At 41.7% G+C, this 21,235-nt stretch overlaps 1 protein-coding gene across 12 annotated transcripts in view; it reads right to left on the bottom strand.

Annotated features, from left to right (window-relative positions):
* LOC309373948 (uncharacterized protein) overlaps positions 1-21,235 on the bottom strand; it is a 95,222-nt gene that overhangs the window by 59,612 nt on the left and 14,375 nt on the right. For 4 of the 12 annotated variants that reach the window (XR_014170290.1, XR_014170291.1, XR_014170294.1 and 1 more), the window contains exon 2: positions 15,205-15,298. The exons of 2 other annotated variants lie outside the window; for them this stretch is intronic. The gene's annotated coding sequence lies outside the window, so the exon portion shown is untranslated. Of the gene's footprint in view, positions 1-5,818; positions 7,362-8,451; positions 9,023-9,250; positions 9,859-9,973; positions 10,059-15,204; positions 15,299-21,235 lie in introns of those variants that run through there. 6 more of the 12 variants (XR_014170289.1, XR_014170292.1, XR_014170293.1 and 3 more) reach the window with 4 other exon arrangements.

Genomic DNA, 21,235 nt, shown 5'->3' with positions numbered 1-21,235 from the left:
GTTCAGCAATTTTAAGAATTCAGTGTATGGACCTTCAAGCAACACTTATCATGTAACCAAGTATATTATTTTCTGTTGGTAATTTGAAAGAATTGTTTTGGCTTCATTATGGAGATATAAATCATTTGGCTGAACTCGTTACATGCTTTCATCTGAGAACTTGAAAAATAACATGTTTACAAGCAAAGCTATCCCTTTCTACCTTTATTGTACATAAGAAGAGCCTGTAGGTAGCTGAACCATGAAAAGTCATCTCAAAACCTCATTTCTAAACCAAAGAGCAAGTCCACAAATTTCCTAAGGCCCAATTTATGAAAACTAAAGTGCATTTAACCATTCTGGTAGTCAATCAGACTGATGTACTAAGAATGTTGCTTGAGTGGATCACTTTCTTAGGAATAGTTGACACCCATCTCCCTTGCAGTTCAACCCACAGTTGTCCAATCACTGCCAAGCTTTCAAAAACAGATGGAGTCTTGCCATGTTGCTAAAACAATGGTTCAAGACACCTACAAGCATGCCAAATGCCCCAAGTCAATTCACAAATGTAATGGCTGTTTGGTCATGGTAATTTGCTCAAACTTTATAAAGGTTAGTCAATTCTAGAGCATTTATGAGGATTATGAAGAGAATATTAAGACCCTATTTAAATACTAAATCCTATTTTCTAAAAAATGTTATTATGGCCTAATATTAAGCTATAATAATAATAATAATAATAATAATAATAATAATAATAATAATGCATTAATTAACTCTGGTTTTACAACCAATTACTTCTTGTTTAGATTTAAAGCTCATGCTGTCTCTGCTCTTTAGGGTGAATATTTTCTTATCTAATTGATCCATATCACCACCAAATGAAGTATGCCACTATTAGTTTGATATTACAGATGGGAGGGTGAGAGACAGAGACCTGCCACAGAGGTCACTCAATGAGCCCATGAGCATGATGAAATCTGAATCCAAGAAGAGATAGTGATGGCAACCAACTTGGCTTTAAAAGATAATCAGACAAATTGATGGAGACTAAAGTTATGCGCTACCTTCACTGTTGGAATTGCTGGGAACTGAAAGTAGGGAAAGTATTGCGTCCAGCTTCTGCTTCTGGGCTTCCCATAGTTATCTGCTTAGCCAATGTGAGAACAGAGCATTGGACTATCAAATGCAAGTCGACCACAGTGATCCATGTTTGAGGCCACAATGCTTTCCTTTCTTGAAAAGGTTTGGTAAAGGACCCCTTACAGTTAAGTCCAGTTGTGAACGACTCTGGGGTTGAGGTGCTCATCTCGCTTTACTGGCTGAAGGAGCCAATGTTTGACCGCAGACAGTTTTTCCAGGTCATGTGGTCAGCATGACTAAGCTGCTTCTGGCGAAACCAGAGCAGTGCACGTAAATGCCATTTATCTTCCTGCCGGAGCGGTACCTATTTATCTACCTGCATTTTGACATGCTTTTGAACTGCTATGTTGGCAGGAGCAGGGACCGAGCAACAGGAGCTCACCCCATCGCAGGGATTCGAACTGCCGACCTCCTGATCGGCAAGCCCTGGGCTCAGTGGTTTAGACCACAGCGCCACCCGCAACCCACAATGCTTTCCTTTCTTAGGAACACTTTACTGGTTAACGGTGAAATCCTGTGCATGCTTACTCAGAAAGAATTCCCATAGTATTCAGAGGGTCTTATTCACTAGTGAGCACATGCAGGCTTGCAGCCTGATTTTCTTCCTAAAGTGTATGTGGTGGGAAATCTATTCTTTTGATTACATTTCAGCTGTTTGGACCTTATGCGAAAAAAGGTTAGTTACAATGTGTCACATGGTAACGAATCTAAATTTAGTGGTTTTGTGAATGTTCCTTTCAAGACTCCAAGGAGCATTCTACTCTGCATTAGAGAAAACCTTCCCTGGTGATTCAGCTCAGCTATAACCTTTACTAGTGCCAAAGGTTAATGTCCATAATTAGCAACCTTCTTTCCAGTTAGAGTGTTTGCTGCCACAGCAGCACACATTGATTATTGCTGCATATTTATGCATCTTAGTAAGGAATCAGTTGACATTGATGCTAGCACTGACGGATTCATTTTTCAAAGTCCTGAGCGGTTGATAGAAATAATGTCTGGCTGAAACAATAGCATTGAAAATGATATGTATCACAAATAAAAATATCAATTTGTGAAAACCATTTATCTAACATGAAACATTTCTATTCAGCAGCCAAATACCACTCAGTCCAAATGGAAAGGGATATATTTGGCAATGCATATTATACAGACAAATCCATAATGGAAGTGGTGGGGTGGGGGGAAGCTTATGCAATGGGTACAATCAGCAGCAGCAACAACAAAATTGGGAAATGTTGGGTACCACAAAGAAAAGAGCAGTCAACATTACCAGACTGAGATTTGCTTCTAACATCGCCAAGACCTGTCTGCTTTGTGAACCACATAGAATCATAGAATCGTAAGTTGGAAGGGATCCCAAGGGTCATAGTCCAAACTCCTGCAATGCAGGAATCTCAGCTAAAGCATCCATGGCAGGCGGCCATCCAACTCCTGCTTAAAAACCTCCCTGTCAAACAACTCTTACTGTCAGAATGTTTCTGCTGATGGAAAGAGAACGAATGGGAGAAAACCTCTCCCTTTCTCTCTCACACACATCCACTGCTGCTACTGAATTTTTCAAGGAAGAAGCCTGAATTCTTTCTTGGCCTTCCCTCAGGGTGGTCAAGGAGGTTTGTTGAGATGTACAGTAAGGGGAAGGGGGTTTGTGAGCTGTAATGTGTGTGGAGGTGTGTGCAGCTTTGGATGAAGTGAAGGGGTAGAGTGGTTTTGGCAAGAAGCAAAGGGAGAGGGTGGCTTTTCAGCAGTAGGTGGGGGTGGTAAGCAGGCGAGCCTGAGTAAGTATGTATACTTTGAGTTAATAGCTTAATTGACACTTTTGTACGCCTCCTTGGAATCCTCTGATGAAGGGCAGCGGAGAAATCTTTCAAATAAATAAATAAATATTAGACACCAGTCACATGGAAGATGGGATTCAAGGGCTGGAAAATAGAGCAACATTTGTTTCAAAAATAAATAAATTCAAAGCCAGCTACTGTTGAGGAAATGGCACAGTGCTAGCAACTCAAAACCTACCACTGTTGAATTTCAGGTTGTAATTCAAAATAGGATGGCTCATTCCAGATCCTTGCAACACTTAACGGTCTCTAAATTCAAAATCCCAGGACTTCCCCACTGCTCCTGCAGATATCATATTAACAGAATCCTGCTGCAAGTTGCATCTCATTTACAGGCCATAACAAGCCCTGTCATAGCAGGAAAATCTGCAGCACAGCAGGGCAAAGGAAGTCATCACATAAAAACCAGCTGTTCCCTTGCAGGTTTAAACTTGGGAAGCACCATCTTTGCAAATATATTTTCCCAACCACCCTAGATGCCTAATGAGTATAATCAGATCCGGCAAATGGCGCTCACCATCTCTCAAGGCAACATTTTACTCAGAGATGGAAACTTTTCAGACATTTTGAATACTGTAGTTCATGGAAATATGATTGTAACCCCCCCCCAAAAAAAATAGCCATTTGATTGCATAAGTAAATCCCCTGGCTACTGGCAGTCTTGGGAATGAATATCTTTACATAGTAGGAGTGAATTTAATGCAGTGGAAGGAATTGTGACTCTCCTCCCAAAAGCCTTCTTACTCACAAAAACAAATGCATTGTGCTATGGAAAAAGAGTGAGAATGCTGGATCTAAGATAGGTGTTTCAAGTCCAGTTAATATGTCAATATGGTCTTAGTGGTAGTTAAAATGCACATTTATTTAATGAAGAAACATTGTCTGGCCAGGCCAATAAATTTATGCTGATGTTAGTTAGGTAACATAATGATTTAGCATTTTATAAACACCTCAATCAATAGATGTAGAGGACTTGGTTAATATCCATAGGCTGTTATTGAAAAGGTCTATAAGATACATAGCAGACTGCATTAGCAACTCATACCGACATCCCATCATATATTTATAGAGGTGGATGATGGAAAACCCAGTTTCATTTTAAAATGAATATTAATTGCTACTATCTCATTAATTTCCACAGGGGTAGTCATGCTAGTCTCCTGCAGCGAAAACAACAGTCTTATGACATCTTAAAGATGAACAAATTTAATAAGTCTTTGCGAGATGTGGTCTACTTCATCAGATACATTACACCAAGAGGTTCCATTCTATCACTTGTGGACTGAATTAGCGAAGTGGATTTTTATCACGCTATATGTGTTGCTTGAGCTCTGCATTATTGGTCATTGTTAAACACATTTTTATCTCTGCCTGTGCTCCCCCCCCTTTCCCAATTGCTGCTGTCCCTCTTGGGGGTGGGGTGAGTTTGCCACACACACACCTCTTTAAGAAGCCTTGAGTCATTTCTCCTGAGCAGAGGGGTCATTTCAGAGCCCCTCTCCTTAAATTTTAGTATACTCACAGTTCCTGTTTTTACAGTGTTTGTATATATAAATGTGCAGTGCATTCCTTCACTTTCAGAGGGAAACACCACTGATTTCCATGGGGCTGATTCTTCAGAAACTGGGTATAGGATTACGGTCAGAGGCACAGCAATTATATTACCCAAAATAGAAGACCATAATGACCAGTGACTAGTAAAATGTGAATTCAAGACTCCACCATCTCTTAAGAGAAATTAGCTACCAATTTTCTAGAGAAGCAATACTAGGGGGGAAAGTGCAAAATGGTGTGGAAATATGTTGGGGATGGGGGGGGGAATCTGTCAGGAAGAATAATAATCCAACTGCACATGATGGTTAATAAAGGACCAGCAACTGCACATAATGGATAGTAAAGGACCAGCAAATTGCTTCATTACTGAAACTACTATTTGAAGTGAGCCACCACCTCACGTTGATGGGCTACTGGGAACCAAGCTGCTCTGTGGAAAAGGTGAAATCAAATAGCTCCACATAATAGAACAAAACAGGAACCTGTGGGACAAGACTGGGAGGTAGAAAACAGCTGGCCCAGCCAAGAAGCTAGAGGGTCAGTGGTAGAAGGCAGGTGAAACTGTGCCAGAATTAATTGGGGTGCTAAGGGGTTGAAGCAACTTTGGTATTTGTACAAGTTCCATTAATTTCAAGCTGATTTGCTCTGGAGATTTGTGGTAGAAGTGAGAAGCAATGTATTAATGTTAAGCCTATCCAGTAAATACAGAAAAGTTCAGATGTCTGGAATTTTTATTTCGATTACAAATGCTGGTGTGTTTATGGGGTAATTCATCTATCTCTAGTATGTCTGATAAGGTTCAGCACTGGTCAGACTCAAGGGGCTAGAAGTATATCTTATATCTGTGGAAATAATAAATTTAGCTTCAGACTAATGTTGTCAGCATTTCCCCTCTTTTATTTTGTGGCACAAACCTTTTTAACAAATGCCATTTTTCATTTGATGCAACCATTTCTCCGAGTATATTTGCCAATTTCCCAGCACACTGAAAACACTGTACAGAACATTTATTTATATTCTTTCTGATTTAATCTCTTTTGGTAGTTCTATACTTTTCAGAATATAAAATACTTATCAGTATTTAAAGGTTAGAAAGAAACAGGTTTCGTCAGCACACTGGCTGTTTATTCAACTCATAGATTATATTAGAGAGGAGGGTGTGGGAGTCTTCCCTGCTGCCTAATTTTGATTATGTTTGCAAGCAGCTGATAAAGCCCCACAGGCAATGACTAGGACTAGTCTTCATTTTATTTTATTTTATTTTATTTTTTATTTTATTTTATTGGACATATCAGTCAAAGACATTTCAGCTACTGGGAAGTCACCACAAATAAACAACAACAATCCGCAAACCATTCCTAGAATCATAGAATTGTACAGTTGGAAGTAACCCTGAGTCCAACCCAATGCAATGTTGGAATCCCAACTAAAGCATCCATGATAGATGGCCATCCACTGTCTGCTTAAAAACGTCCAAGGAAGGATAGGCCACCACTTCTCATGGAAGTCTGTTCCACTGTTGAACAGCTCTTAGTGTCAGAAAGTTCTTCCTGATTTTTAGTCAAAATCATTATTTAGTTAGAACATTAAGGAAGGCAACAACCCTGTTCAGGCATTTTTTAAAGAAAGGCACAGTGGCACAAAGTGTGTAGGGGTGCACATCCATCGGCCTGTCTGTGCCACCCCTGACTTTCCTGGTTGAGTGTAAAGGATTGCAGGACCTTCTCAGCCCATTCAGCTGAATGCAGTTAGAAATCCCCTTCACACTTGCCCTCTCAACTTTGGAAGGTCAGGAGTGGAACAGGCAGGGTGTGGCTATGCTGGTCCATGTGCCCCTAATGTTTACCAGATGATTTGCATGCTCACACCTTCCTTGAATGTTACTCCCCGGAAGAGGGGAAATGGCGAGAATAGGAATGGGGGATAAATTTGAGTCAGTTCACATCGGAAGATGAACTTACATAATTCGCATGAATGTGAACCGAAACACAGCTATTCCCTCAAACACCACATTATCTGAATTTTGTAATGCAGTTCTCCAACCAGGTAATATGCAAAAAGGGGGAAAGGGAAAGGAAAAAAAAAGAAATGTATAATAATGTAAAGTGCACTATATTTATGGCTATGAATTAGGTTGTTAATGTTTATGTTTCCATTCACCTGGAAAAGGCTGAAAGCAAAGATAACTGATTTCCCTTCTTTAAGCAAAGCTCCTGTATCAATTATCCAGCATCCCTAATTTTGCTATTTCTTTGCTTCATGCTATTTTTTTTTGTACTCAACACATTTGCAAAATACACTGTTTTACACTTGCTTGCTTCACACTATTTTTCAACCAACACTTTTGCAAAACGCACCATTTGCTAGCATGCATCCTTTTCCTAAGGGCAACCACCCGCCAACTTTGAACTGACAGGAGCTTACCATGTCACCATTAGTTTCACATTTCTCATCTCACCCCATCCCTCCTGCTTGTGTTACAGTCAGTGTATCATATCTTAAGGGCAACTGGCCTCTGAGGCCTGTTCTGTTCAAATGTAGCATCTGCATAGAGTGGAGAACAGGACTAGGAGCAACAATAACAGCAGCCATTTCTAAAATGAAGAACTTCAAAGCATTGACACTCATCAAAGTGCCACTGCCAGACATGAGGGCATAGATACTTGCCGGCAGCATCACAGACTGAGCATGGGTGCCTGTTTCAGCCCAGCCAGAGCACTTGGAGAAGGCCACACATTTCTCTTGGAGCCATAAGAGCCATGTTGACAGGGACAAACAGACATCCTTGGTTCCTGCATCAGTGTGTCTAGGGAATAGTTGGTTCTGGCAAAGCTTATACAGCTGCGGAATCTGGAGGGGGGGAGGGAGAAGGAAAGATTGTTGTACATGAGCATGTTGTTGTAACACCCGAAATTGCAGAAGGTAAGGAAAGAAGAAATGCATGAGCAAAACATGGCTTTGCTAATAGATCAGACTAGTGCTGTGCTGAAAATTTCATGACCAGTCTCCATTTATCAGTGAAAACAGAAACTGCACCTGAAAATGACCAAAGTGGAGTGAAAAGGTCAGTTGTTGTTGTTGAGCTCCTGCTGCTGCTGCTGCTTTTGGCACAGGAGGGAAGAGCTTCCACATATTGGAAGTTCAACGGAGTGCTTGTCCCACAATCCTTTGGATATGGCCATGGCACCTCACTCCAAGTTAACACGCCTTTGGGGCATCTCCAACTCTGGAGGTGGGTCATGCCAAAGGGGAAGCATCACACAGTTCACTCTAAAATGAGAGAATTCATGAAGGATATAAGAAACACTGTTGGGGATTAGCTGAAGGGAAGGAAAATGCAAGGCTATTCCACTGCATACTGTCAATTATACCTTCAAGGAGCTATTTCCTTATACAATTTAAGTGTGGATTAGTTTCCTCTTTTTAGTAGATTGGGAAGCTTTCCTTATCATGTATTAGCTATTGTCCTGCACACGACAGTGGTTTTACTCACCAGAGAGGCTCAATGGAAGCCCATTTAACTATAATGGCTAATGATTCATACAAATCGGAGTTAGGAGACCAGGACTGATGAAGAACTGTGCAAGCAAGTCAAAATGTGTTGCAGGAGAAAAGACTCAATTATTCTCCAAAGGCGAGAAAGAAAAACATTTCTTTTCCCTGCTCTCCTCCAGATATATGACAAAATCATGAGCTGAAATGTTAAACTATTGTTACAATTTGGAAAGCATAAAAATGGGGTGGGGGGAATAAAATAAAATGGCAAGCTGAAAAATGCTGAAGATCATCACAGTATCGTGGATTTTCACTCCTTCTACTAATAACTGACAACGGATGCTTTGATCAAGCAGATTCTGTTGACAGAGATTTTCTACAGCAGACAGAAACTCTTATCTTCAAGCCATGAAACACAAAAAACGTTCATAAAGACCACTTTGAATGCCATTTTCTCTGCATTATGTAAGTTTAGGGATTACTGAGCACAGAAAGGGATGTGATGAAAGATACAAAGCTTGGAAGGTGCTCCAGCACATAGCAATTCATTACCATTACATTACATTATTCCATATTCAGGAAATATGTCAGTATTTCCCAGACTTAGGGCAGTCGACACACTTTTCCTCCTTGATAAAATCTGAGACACATTAAAAATATTTTTTTAAAAATCGATAGCTTGGTGATACCTTTACTGGGAGCAACCAAAATCTCACAATGATGTGATCTTCCAGAACTCCTTATCAGGCAAGTTGTTACATAAAACAGGTAAGGGGGATGAGGAAACATTTTAAAAACCAATCTGTTCTATGTGGAGTTGCCCTTGGGCCTGGTTCAGAAGCTCCAACTGGTGCAGCCAGATTGCTGATGAGGGCACATTATTATGACACACACACACACACACACACACACACACACACATACCACAAGGGGACTCAAGGTGGCTTACGCAGAACTGCTAAAAACATAGAAAAAAACAATAATTTTAAAACAGTTAAACATTGTTAGAAGTAAAACTATATACAGTGGTACCTCAGGTTACATACGCTTCAGGTTACAGACTCCGCTAACCCAGAAATAGTGCTTTAGGTTAAGAACTTTGCTTCAGGATAAGAACAGAAATTGGGCTCTGGTGGCGCAGCGGCAGCAGGAGGCCCCATTAGCTAAAGTGGTGCTTCAGGTTAAGAACAGTTTCAGGTTAAGAACGGACCTCTGGAACGAATTAAGTACATAACCAGAGGTACCACTGTACATATAAAATCTATTTAAACCATACAAATAATTACAAGATACACAGCATGTGGCACCACTGTTTAAAACATTTGCACTGGTTGCCTATCTACGTCTGAGCCAGGCTGAAGGTCCTTGTCCTAATTTACTAAGTCCTGAATGACTTAGGCTCAGGGTACCTTCAGGACCGCCTGAAACCTTATATCCTAGATGAAACACAGCTGTTGCCCTCTAGAATGGATCCTGTAAAGTCCATTCCTCCAGACAATCCTGTGAAGAGCCCTCCTGGCACCCCATAGCTTATCTTGTCACTGGAACCTGTTGGGCAGCCAGCTGCAGACTGTTTCTGTCTATTAGTCTCCTACACACTTCAGTCTTACCTCAGTTTGGAGCTCTCCAGCTTTGCTTTAAGTGGGCATGTGTCAAGCACACACATGAAGCCAGAGATGCAGCCGTAATTTGCCACAGTGAAGAATTGTGCATGCACTGCAATTTTCCGGCACACTTATAGACTGGCAGTTTCATCCATTTAAGTACCTCAAACCAAGCTTAAGTGGCCCCATTTCTACAGTTCACTGAGGTAACAGCCCCTTGAGCAAGTACCCTTGTGCCCAATCCAGTGCTGTGTGAGAGACCATAGAAACATGGGTTGTTAAAATCAAAGCTTCCTATATATCATTGGTGCTGGTAATAATAAGAATGTGGAAGATCTTCTTATAAAATTGGACACAGTTTACCTTTCAAGGAACCTGAGTTTGCTGATGATGTGTGAGTGGCTCTTCCTTTTGTCTGTTCTGCTGCACAGTTTATTTCATTTCATCTCTGAGCAGAACAATAAAAAATGATACTGATCAGAGAGGCCTTTTTTATTATTGCTTTTCTATCTCACTTTTTCTCCTTTTGGCTCTTGAGCATTTCGGCTTTATCAATATTCGATGGCCACTCCGAAAATGATTAGCTGCTTCAAAGCTTTATTTGATCTGCAGCTAATGTAGTGCCAATACTGTAACCGGCAATTGCTCATATTCATTTCTCTACCAATTCACAGACAATCAGATTCATTCCCACCTTGAGACCCAGATATCAACATTCACCTGAGCCCATCAAAACAGTCAATCTACATAATGGAAAAATGTAAAAATCCAGGGGTCAGGCACTTTCTTCTTTCCAGCTACAAGGAATATTCTATTAGCATAACTTGCAGTCTTCAGCTGCATGTGATTTCAGCAGGTCAAATAAATGTTTGCTATTCCATTTGGTTCTTTTAAAAATAAAACAAAATAAACTTTTTTCTTATTTTAGTTGTAGAGTACCTTTTTTTGTAGATTGTGAACAAAATATCTAGCGCTTATTTTTAGTCAGCGTTATGCAACCTACCCCCCCCCCTGTTTTTAAGTAGAAATGAAAGACATACATGAGGTGCATGGGGCATTAGGGGAAAGGCAGTAATTGGTGGGGGACGTGTTGTGCTCCTTCTTTTTGTCCACCTTTGGTCCACACCCTGCACTCAGCTCTCAGAACCAGTGTGGTGTGGTGGTTAAGAGCGGTAGACTCATAATCTGGTGAACCAGGTTTGTGGCCCCACTCCTCCACATGCAGCTGCTGGGTGACCTTGGGCTAGTCACATTTCTCTCAGCCTCACTCACCTCACAGAGTATTTGTTGTGGGGGAGGAAGGGAAAGGAGATTGTTAGCCGCTTTGAGACTCCTTAGGGTAGTGATAAAAGGTAAAGGTAAAGGTAAAGGACCCCTGACAGTTAAGCCCAATCGCAAATGACTCTGGGGTTGCGGTGCTCATCTTGTTTTACTGGCCAAGGGAGCTGACATTTGTCCACAGACAGTTTTTCTGGGTCATGTGACCAGCATGACTAAGCTGCTTCTGGCGAAACTAGAGCAGTGCACAGAAACACCATTTACCTTCCTGCTGGAGCAGTACCTATTTATTTACTTGCACTCTGACATGCTTTTGTACTGCTATGTTGGCAGGAGCTGGGACCGAGCAATGGGAGCTCACCCCATTGAGGGGATTCGAACCGCCAACCTTCTGTTTAGTATACTCACAGTTCCTGTTTTTACAGTGTTTGTATATATAAATGTGCAGTGCATTCCTTCACTTTCAGAGGGAAGCACCACTGATTTCCATGGGGCTGATTCTTCAGAAACTGGGTATATACCCTATACCCAGTTTCCGAACCGCCAACCTTCTGATTGGCAAGTCCTAGACTCAGTGGTTTAGACCACAGCGCCACCTGCATTAGTGATAAAGCAGGATATCAAATCCAAGCTCCTCCTCCTCTTCTTCTTCTTCTTCACCAAAGGCTCCTAGAAGCTGCCAGTATGTGACAGCAGTCACACTCCAGGAATGACTTTGATTGGCAAGCCAAGCGTCTCAAAGCCTTAGTGAGTTAGGGTCTTCCCCTGTGTACAAAGACAGGTTCCAGCAGATTGAGTGGATGAGACCAATAGTGAGTCCAATGGTCGTAGTGGATAAAACAATAACCACTGAGAGTGCCCATACAGGTTATCCAGCTAGTGGGGTGTTTAGACTAGAACAGTGAGCAATAATGAACATTTTGCAGAAACTTTGCTTTCTAACCCATTTATTGCTTAAGCCGCTTCTTTTATCCAGACTCACTTGCAAATTTCCCACTCATTTCCTTGGTATCTGTTGTCTAGCATCTAGTTAACACCAGTACAAAGCATATGCCTGATGGATTTAGCCTATGTGTTGGCAGAGTCTTTCATTGTGGCCTTTCACACCAAACTAGAGTTAGAGGGGCTGTTGTATTAATTAGCTAATTTTTTCAGCACTTAAAAGGTGTGAGACACTATAGACATGCAATGGATTATTTACGGCAAGCTTGATATTCCTAATACTTTTCAAATCCCAACAGTAGACCATGTAATTAAAAGAATTTCATCTGCCGTAACATAACCTAGTGGTGATCTGTTTGAATCCATTTCAAAATATTTGCAACACTGAATTTCATTTGAAGTATTTACAAATATATCTGATGGTTTCTCTGCAGATTCTACACGGCATACCCTAATTTTAGTGTTCGTGAAGACAAAATACCTAACATTTTAACAGCAAGGAGTAACAGCTTGAAACTGAAAATCAAAAGCTTGCTATTCAACAGAATGAATAGAAGGAACTAACATCTCAGTTTTATTGGCTAGTTGAAGACATTTTTTTCTTGGCTGGACTTTCAATGCTATCACATGGATCCCACAAAAATAAAGGAACTGAGAGTGAGTAACATCCTGCTTCTCTTAACAGGTAACATCTTGAAAATACTATGAAGAGGTTCACATTTATGGCCAGTGCTCATGTGCAGGTTCCATGTGGATAGCGGTACCTCCTTGTGAGGTGTATATGCACAGCAGTCATGATTTGTGAGGTTTCAGATTGCACCATGTAGACAAGCCCCATGCAGAAGAACATCTTCTAAAACAGTATCTCCAGAAGAGTAGTACCCCATTGCAAGGTTAGTAGCAGCCCATGCTCACTCCTGAGATACTCAGAAAGGGTCTACCATAAGTGTGAACTCAGGGGTAACCAAGGCAGTGTCCTGAAGATATTGCTGGACTGCAACTCCCATCAGCCCTAGCCAGCATAGTCCATAGTTGGGGGTGATGGGAGCTGTAGTTCAGCAAACCTCTGGAAGGGTCAAGGAGCTGTGAAGCATGTCCAGGTCAACAACAGGACAGGGAAGCATGGAGGCATGGAATGCAATTAGCTTTTTATTAACAGGAAATAATGACATAGTAGAGCCCTCTGGTTTGTCCTTTCCTCTCTAGTCTCTCACTCTGAATCACTCCCAAGCAGGCAAAGGCTGTGTTAAGAGGCTGGGCTCCTCCTCTGGGCCTTTCTAGCCAAGCAATGTGCAGGACTCTCCTTGAGCGGGGTGTCAGGACAGAGGGGGGAGAGCCAGCAGGACAGAAACCTCCTGCTTCTAGCATCTCCCCGCTCATCCCAGACTGCTCTTCAGTATCCCACCACCATGACCTAGGATCTAAGTCTTCTTCTTCTGTGTCTTTTTCTTCTCTTGGGCAGGAGCCTCCCACCACTCTTCATCATCCAGCCTGCCCCTGACAGGTAGGCATCATAGTGGCTGCCTCTGTTTTATGTATTCTAACCCCCTAAGCAAGGTGTTGGACTGCAAGAAGATCAAAACTATCCATTCTTAAGGAAATCAGCCCTGAGTGCTGACTGGAAGGATAGATCGTGAAGCTGAGGCTCCAATACTTTGGCCACCTCATGAAAAGAAAAAACTCCCTGGAAAAGACCCTGATGTTGGGAAAGATGGAGGGCACAAGGAGAAGGGGATGACAGAGGACGAGATGGTTGGATAGTGTTCTCAAAGCTACCAACATGAGTTTGACCAAACTGTGGGAGGCAGTGGAAGACAGAAGTGCCTGGCGTGCTCTGGTCCATGGGGTCACAAAGACTCAGACACGACTAAACAACTAAACAACAACAACAAAAGCAAGGTGTGGGACGCGGGTGGTGCTGTGGGTTAAACCACAGAGCCTAGGACTTGATGATCAGAAGGTTGGTGGTTTGAATCCCTGTGACGGGGTGAGCTCCCATTGCTCGGTCCCAGCTGCTACCAACCTAGCAATTCAAAAGCATGACAAAGTGCAAGTAGATAAATAGGTACCGCTCTGGCGGGAAGGTAAACGGCGTTTCCGTGCACTGCTCTGGTTCGCCAGAAGCGGCTTAGTCATGCTGGCCACATGACCTAGGAGCTTTACACCAGCTCCCTCGGCCAATAAAGCGAGATGAGCGCCGCAACCCCAGAGTCAGTCACGACTGGACCTAATGGTCAGGGGTCCTTCTACCTTTTAAGCAAGGTGTACTCTGAGGGCTTTGAAGGGCATCAAGCATATCAAGCAATATAGTAAATAATCTCTCTCTCTCTCTCACACACACACACACACACAGTGTGCATATAACTAGACAATCAAAGTGGCTCAATCTAGCAGTCAGGAATCAAGATAAAAAACACATACTAGATTCCCCAGCTTTTGTTAACTAAACAACATAACAGTACACTAGCTGTAAAAACAGCATCAGGGCATCAGTTTAAAAACCAGCAGCAGATAAAAACCTGGCAGAACAGAAAGATTTTGACAAGCTTTCTAACCATCAAGAGGGAGAAAGGTACACAAGAAGTCTACAACAGCCAGAGACAGTTTGTAAGAATTTGGAATAGCAGAGTTTCTTGCTGTAAAATAAAATAAAATGCAGCACCAGGATCATGTACAGTGGTATCTCGTGTTGCGTAATCTCCGGGTTACGGAATCTTTGGGTTACAGCTGCAGCAAACCCAGAAGTGTATACTTCCAGGTTTCACTGCTCGCGCATGCGCAGAGGGTCTCTGTGTGCTGCGTGCATGCACAGAAGAACTCTATCATGCCGCGTGTGTGCGCAGAAGTGGTGCCTCTATTTACGGATTTTTCGGGATGCATACAGCACCCTGAAATGAATTAAATCCATAACCAGAGGTACCACTGTACCAGGAAACAGAATGAATTTAATGGTTTTCTGTGCATGCTCTCAGTATGTGATGGCAGTAAAAGCGGCAAATTTCTCTTCCAGTCTCCCATATTCCATGAATTTTGTTTCTTCCAATGAAATTCAAGGCAGGAAAATGGACAAACACTTTCAGAGAACACAGTCTAGAGCTGCATACACACTTCTGTTTAGTCTGCATCGAGTCTACTCCAACTGCAAGTGAGGGTAGTCATGCTGCTGACATATCTCTCTCTCATGAAAAGACAATGGAATGTGCCTCCAGGGTTGAAGTCAAACTGCTGCATTAGTAGCACTGAAGTGACCTCCATGGGGCACAAGCCTGAGCTCTATATGTGTGAAGGTCCTGGGCTTCCCAGATGACAAGACCCCACTTTTGGCCTTGCTGATGTGGCCCAAAGGAAAGCAGAGCAATATGTTTGGCACCTACTTGGCTGCAGGAGTTGCCATCCAACCATCTTAGTGACTCCACTCCAGATTTGTGTAGGGTTTACTCCTTAGTCTTTTCTCCTTCTGAAGATATCCTACAAAGCACAAGAGGTTTAGGATCAAAGTTTTCCTTCTCCTGGATGAGCTACCGTCTCAGGTTGATGAGCCCCATCTGCCCTTCACTTCCCTCTACACCATGTTAAGAAAACACCTTCTTCGCCATTGGACCCACTATTAGTCTAATCCGCTCAGAACCTGTCTTCACATGCAGGGAAAATCCCTAACTCACAGAGGGTTCTAGGCCCATCGGTTACTCTCATCTGGTTTAGTTGGCCTGTTGAAGACACAGCGTTAGCCGCTGTCCATATTTATCCCATAGTTTATTATGAAATATTGTGTTTTGATACATTCACCGCAATCTTCAATCCAAATTGTGTAAAAGAATGATGGGCATGCTTTTTAAGTGTGTAATGTGCATTCAGCTTTAAAATATGGAATTTCCTCTCAGGTTGCTGTGATGGCACAGTGGCTTTAAAAGAGGATTAGGCAAATTCATGGAGGATAAGTTTACCAAGCTGGTATAAGATAAACAGTGATGGAGATCTATTGCCTTTATATCCTGCTTCTACGTTTTCCAGAGGTATGTGGCTGCCCTCTTGGACAAGGAAGACAACCTGGAATCCTCTAGATGTTGTTGGACAACAACTCCCTTCATCCCTGAACACTGCCCCTGATGGCTGGGGCCAATGGGAATTGTAATCCAATGACATCTGAAGGGCCACAGGTTCTTCCTCCCTGGTCACATTTAGTCTGATCCATTAGGGCTCTTCTTATGCTTTTTAAATCCTTATATTCTCTTGGAATAATCAAGCTAATAACTTTTTTTTTAAAAAAAAGTGCATTAAGAACCCAAGCATTTTTAGTTTTGAAGTCTAATGCTTGGCATTAGGATGTATTTTCAGACAGCAGCCTCCCCAATAGGTTGCAGTGCATGATTTGCTTATTAAAAATGTTGAGTGTGATAGTAGACAAAACATATTGGAAGTGAAGATTCATCTTCAGTTGGTGCACTTCAGCAGGTAGTGAGTAAAATTTAATAGAGTGTTTGATTTACAACCCAAAGATAGGCCAAAATGAACACATTTATTTAAAAAGCACCTTTCACATTCTGAAAAAAACCTTTGACAGCATTACTTAATAAAAAAAACCTCAGTGCCATTGAAAATTCATTTATGAGTGGAATAGCAGTTAGCAGCTGACACCACTAATGTGTGCAAAGAATCTTTCCTCGGGTTTGTCCATCTCATCTTTCATCTCTGTCTCGACAAATGAACTGTTTTCATAGCATGATAATTATGCTGTCTTGTCTCCCCTAAAATACTGTGATTTCACTCCACTGAGAGAAATAAAAATGAGATGAACTATGTGAGTGAAAGGCTTGAAATACAATGCAGGTCAGGCATCATTTGTAATGGTGGGGCGGGGGGGGGGGAGAGAATATTGGTAGTATTAAAGCACAGTGCAGTTTTACTTCTTCTGACAAAAGTCATGAAAAGTGGCGACAACTGCTGCTGTTTCATTTATCAGAAGAAGCCAGAGTTTTGCTTTGCTTTTTTAAAGAAGGGTCAGTGTAAAATACCAGTTAAGCTTAAAGTATTGCAAGACAGAAATCATGAAAAGCGGTGACAACTGCTACTGCTTCATTTTTCAGAAGAAGACAGAGTTTTGTTGTTGTTTTTTTAAAAAAAGAACAGCCCGTTTAAAATACTAGTTAAGTTTGAATTCTTGCAAAACAGGCCAAGAATGCGAGTTTATTTTGTTTGCCTTTATTGCTTTGCCAGCTCAAATCAGTTTTCTGCTGCATCAGCCAGAAAGAGGTCAGACACTCAAACAGTGCCAACGCTCTGCGTCCTGCAGGTGGAAATACAGCTAGGTGGAAAGCAAAATCAAACAAAACTGTCACTCAGAAAATGCATAAATAAAGCCACACGTATCTTTAGATATGCAGAATTGGGGGGGGAAATAGGAAAGAGAATCAATATGCTTTGGGACATTGTTGGAACAATATCCACTGGGAATGGTTCAGAATTTAATGCTCAGCTTAAGAAAAACCACTGTCAATTACGCAGGGTGGTGGTTCATCCTTACCAGTGGCTCCCATAGGTGTATTTCAGGACCACAAGTAGGGTGCTTATGACAACTGAGCTACAGCCTTGCAGAGATGTCATCTGCATGAACTAGAACTGCTATGTAGGGGTTGTATGCTTAGCTGCTGCAATGCCCCACAGTGGGATAGCACTTTTTGAAAATTGCACAAATCACACCGACCATATATATTGCTCCCCCACTGAACTGCTGGCTGACAAAAATGTTGTGTCTGGTAGAATAGCCAAGTTACAAGCCCAGAGGTACTTTTACAGGTGTCGCTGCAGTGGAAGCTGGTTCATTAGGACAAATGGAGTATTGTTCCACTATCCTCAGCCAGCCCCGACCTGCCTGCCTTACTGCAGATATTAATATCGTGCAGCGTGAAGTGACTGGATGCAGAAAAACTGACTCCTTTCTGAAATGAAACATTGTCCACTATATTGTCCATTTGACCCATAAGATTGTTCAAAACTTGACTTTCAGAACTTCCTTCAAAACAGAACAAAAACATTAAAGATACATCCAAATAATTCCATACAAGATTTTGTGCTGCCCAGCACAGGCTCAGCATCTTAGAAATAAAATATAATTCCAAACAGACCTATAAGAAAAGACATTTCTCTCTCTGTCCTTAAAGCCTGAGGTTATGTGCTCCTGGAGAGCTTCATTACATCCTTACTCACACAGAGCCTGGGAACAAAGGACCACACCACCACACTTCCAAGATGGCAAACTTGTACTTCAATAGCCTCCCATGTGATCTAAGGTTAAACACTCACATGTTAGCTAGCAGAGAACAATAACAATTATCAACCCATCAAGGAGCTCAAAGACCATGTAGTATACAGTGGAATTTCCCCTTGTCAAACCTTTTCAGCAATATAAACTGTCAGTCTCCATTTCAGTCAATTAAAAAATTATACTTAACATGCCTTCCTACTTACAAGATGTCCAGTCATGGCTCCCTCAAAGAATTCTGGCAACCACAGCCTGTTAAGGGTACTTAACAGCTCTTCACAGAGCTACAATTTCCAGGTTTATTTAATGATCAATCCCTCAGTGCCAGGGAACGCTGGGAATTTAGGAAATACAGGGGTTCCTAGAAAAATCCCAGCACCTTTAACAAGAAACCTTTCTCAGGATTCTTTGAGCCATGACTATTTAAAGTGTTATAATACTACTTCAAATGTATAGTGCAGATGGGGCCATAGCATTGCATTATTGGACAGCACACTTGAATCTGTCAGGATGAAGCATGGCTTAAAAAAAAAAAGCAACAACACCGAATTAATTAATTAATATAAATGTCAAATCATGATGTGGTGAAGCTTTCAGCATGCACCATCGTATACTCTTGCATGCCAGTACAGCTAGTCTTTGGAACACAGCAGGCTGTCAATCTTTTCCCACCATTGCATGTCTGCCTAGGCAACCTTTTACTTGAAGGGAATTTATCAGAAAGAAATTGGCTAAGACACAGTTCTTCCTTCTCTTGTGTTTAATTAGCATAGAAGGTTTGTCTCTGATAAATGCTCAAGATCAGACAAATCTGATTAGAACAATGATTGATGAATATGAATGATGGGGAAGGCAGGCAGGGAGTATTTTCTAGTATTCATTTTAAAACAAACTTGTGCCCTAAAACGTATAATAATTTGCAAGCGAAAAGGACATCTTCATTTTCTAAATGGGGTCTTTTTAAATGATAGGCAATAATGGGAGGATAAGTCCATTATTCATTTATAAGGGAATTAGCATAACAAAGCTGCTTAATGCGAGAGTTCAGAAAGCTCTGATTAATAAATTAATCCTTACATTTTACAATAGATCTCATTTTTGAATAATTCTTATAAGAAAATCTTTTAATAACTTCAGTGTTTTTCCACTCAGAATGTTAACCATTTGTTTGCTGCTGTACTAGCAGAAGTAAATGCCCAAGAGCAGACAGCACTCTTATGTTGCATTGTGCTTGTAGTGGAGAAACTTTGCTGTGAACAGTGCACATCTCATTCCCTAGGAGACAACTTGAAATGGGAGTGTGATATGTGCATATGTGCAAGAGCCAAAAAGAACAAGTCTCGATTTCAGCCTGATCCTTTACAGAGAAGCAGGACACATTCAGTTTAGTAAGGCCTGCCTGCACCCATGATGGCAACCTTTGCACACCTCATGCTCTCTCCAGAAAGCAAAGGGAGAAGAAGCTTTGTTGCACACTCTTATTCATCAAGACTTCATGGTTTGCTCACACTTGAGAGCAGCTGCTACTAAAGTAAATGACAAACAACTTAGGTCTGTTGTAGCACTAAAAACAGTCTTGTGTTTTCCCCCACCCAATGAATCCTGGAAACTGTAGCTTGTTAAGGGTGCAGGGAATTGTAGCTCTGGGACAAACTACCATTCCTAGGGTTCTTTTTGGAGGGGTCCCATCACTGTTAAAGTGGTATATTTCCGGGTGCCTACTAAAAATACTTTTGCATAGGCCTATCGAGACATGCAGAAGCTGTCATGTGTTTTAACCTGGTATTAGCTTGCTGTTGGTTTTATTTATTTTTGAATGTTTTACATATTTGCTTTTAGACTTTTTATTGTTTTAAATTTTTTGGGAAACCACATTGAAGTTTTATTGATTGCAATAATCGGTATATAGATGTGAAACAGAGGCACTGGCTAGCCCCTGCTTTTGAGGGGGCTGGAGCCACATGATGTGCTGGCATGGCATGTGTGACATTGCATATGATGTTACCACTCCTTTAAGAACTTTTGGGGGGGTCCAAAGTGCCTTGCCCCCTGTTGTGAAATCAATATGTAAGTGAAAATGAAATGAGACATGGTCTTATTTGCAAAGCTAGCCACAATGCCAAGGATGGGATGTGGGGGTAGGGTTCTTCTGTGACTTTTCCTTTCCCCGTCCCAGGAGAGTTGTGGAGATGAATGAGTAATGCTGTGTTCCTGGACAGATGGAAGAAAACCCCACTTGTCTCAGTAGAATGACTGTAAATATACATGGGATCAAGCCTCAAGCTAGCCTTCTGGTATATGCTCATAGAGAGACAGGATGAAACTTAAGCATTGGCTGCAGGCCTCTCATCATCAACACAGTAGCTATCAATGTATTTGAATATCATCTTTTGGAAGCTATTAATGGTGTGAGACCTTGGTATGTATAATATATTTTGATTTGAATGCCACTGCCTAATTTGGAGGTGTTGTCTTTAAACTGGGGGGGGGGGGAAATCCCTGCACCCAAATAATGAGGTGGCTTGAAATAACAGCATTATTAAAAACTATTATTAATTAAATTTCTATCCTGCCTTTTATCCCAAAGGAGCCCAGGGCAGCAACCAAGAAAGTAATATAATAATTTCAAGGTTGCTAGCAACAGCCTTTCAGTCTGCAAATGCTTGGGTGTGCAGGGATGTTTTGAAATTAAAAGCTGAGACGGACACATTTCACCAGGGAGGGTATTCAACACATATTGGGGAGGGGGGTGCATGGAGGCTGAATGCATGGAGGGGGGGTGTCAGAGGCTGTAGTATGCAGCAAGGTGCAACGCCAGTCCATCTGTGCCCCTGCCAGCACCAAGTGATAACCCTTCTGGCAAGGGCAGGACTGTTCTTCCTACCTCAAATGACATGCAAGAGCAGCAGCTGGGCAGTGAGTTAGCTGCCCTCCATGCACTACCTACAGTTTGAAAGGGGCATCCATTTAAATCATGCCTGCCTAGCAAAGAGGACTCTGAATCACACTGATAGTATCCTTAATAATACAACTGCTTGGGCAGCCAAGTCAGGGCTGGAATTATTTCTGAGGAAACATGTAGTATCCCAGAGATTCTACAGCTGATTGGTGGTTGAAAGATCTGAGGACTGAGAGGGAGTCTACTA

The sequence above is a fragment of the Podarcis melisellensis genome, assembly GCF_964234715.1.
Source record: "Podarcis melisellensis genome assembly, chromosome: 7".
In the NCBI taxonomy this organism is placed as follows: domain Eukaryota; kingdom Metazoa; phylum Chordata; class Lepidosauria; order Squamata; family Lacertidae; genus Podarcis; species Podarcis melisellensis.
This window is presented reverse-complemented; position numbering and strand designations above follow the sequence as displayed.